Genomic DNA, 1666 nt, shown 5'->3' with positions numbered 1-1666 from the left:
GAATTACAAAATATTCTCTGTATCTACTGGAACCGAGCCGCATAGCTTGTATTCCACTATTTGCATTCACACCTGGGCTGTGTATATATATTGCCTTGGTTTGGATCTGTAATCATTAGTGGTCGTGGGACTAGTTTGGGCCCTACCTAAGCTGGTCGAACGTCATTCTTAACGCGTCCTACAAAATTCTTACGAGACAGCACTAGTCCGTGAATTTGTGAACAAAATCGGAGATCTAAAGATGCAATCTCTACCGTGCATCAATGGCGGCGCTGGATCTCAATAGAGATTCTTAAATAATATATACTATTATTATATTATATATTATATATATATATATTATTATTATATATAACACACATGATGTGAATAATAAATAATGATGTTATTGTGATATTATTTAGTTATAAGAAGAAAGGTAAAACAATAATGTAACACATGATACTGGATAAATGATATATTTTCTACAAACCACTCGATTACATAATTAAGGGAAGCTATGATCATTTACCCCTTGCATTTGGAGTACTGAATGTTTATGCCTAATCTAGGCTAGTTTCTAATTCACACATAAAAATAAAATAGCAGGTCTGATACAAACAACATCCTAAACCTATTGTAGAGCAACATCAAGACAAACTTAGACATATTACAAACACATGCAGAGTAGTATCCTTCCATCTCCGCAACATCAAGGCAGTTAGGAGTTTTTTAAATGAAGATGCTACATCAAACTTGTACATGCATTGGTTACATCAAGATTGGATTATTGTAATGGAGTCCTTTACGGAATACCATTAACATCAATTAGAAAGCTGCAGCTATTGATGAACATCGCTGCTCGTCTTGTCACTGGGACACCTATATTCCATCACATCACCCCTACTTTTCGTCGTCTTCATTGGTTGCCAGTGAAACAGCGTATTGAATTCAAAGTACTTTTATATGTTTACAAATCAATTCACAAGTTATCACCACAATACATTTCCGAATTAATTAAGGTTCGTTCTTCAACTTGCACTCGTTCCCTCCGGTCAACAACTGACTCAAAATATCTTTATTGTCCATCCTTTCGGTTAAAGTCTTGTGGGGAGCGATCGTTTATGGTTGCTGGGCCCAAGTTGTGGAACTTGTTACCTTTATTTATTCGTGAGTCACCTTCTGTCACCATTTTCAAAGAGCGACTTAAGACCCACTTATTCTCGTCCCTTTAATTTTTTTTTTTTCCTATTTCCATGCCAGCTAGCTTTTATAGCCTTAACTAGGATAGGAGGCGCCCGAATCCGAGATGGCCGAGACAAAACAGGTGCTGACTGTAGTTCAATTAGATTGAACCCTAGCCAGCGATGAGGGCGTATCCCATACTTTTTTTCACTTCTTTTTATTTTGTGGTTTTGGTTTCCGTTCCATCTTTACACTTGCCTGATAGCGCTTACAGACATTTTGTATTTTGCGCTCTATAAATTAATAACCATTAACCATTAACCATTATTACACAATTTCTTTATTAATTTATTTATAGGACAACATTCGTTGAGAGATATGCTACACAATGTGTTATTATGTTCTTTATTCTAACATTGTATTTACCTTTCTTTGATGATTTATATATAATTTAACAGTGTTAACGGCTATCTTGATATATATATGTCTCTTATACACATCT

At 35.3% G+C, this 1666-nt stretch overlaps 1 protein-coding gene across 1 annotated transcript in view; it reads left to right on the top strand.

The window, feature by feature from the left end:
* Positions 1-1666, top strand: part of LOC117105941 — a 4903-nt gene that overhangs the window by 1410 nt on the left and 1827 nt on the right. The window lies entirely within an intron of this gene.

Source organism: Anneissia japonica, unplaced genomic scaffold (genome assembly GCF_011630105.1).
Source record: "Anneissia japonica isolate Jap-2015-1 unplaced genomic scaffold, ASM1163010v1 scaffold287549_len16698_cov155, whole genome shotgun sequence".
Taxonomy (NCBI): Eukaryota; Metazoa; Echinodermata; class Crinoidea; order Comatulida; family Comatulidae; genus Anneissia; species Anneissia japonica.
This window is presented reverse-complemented; position numbering and strand designations above follow the sequence as displayed.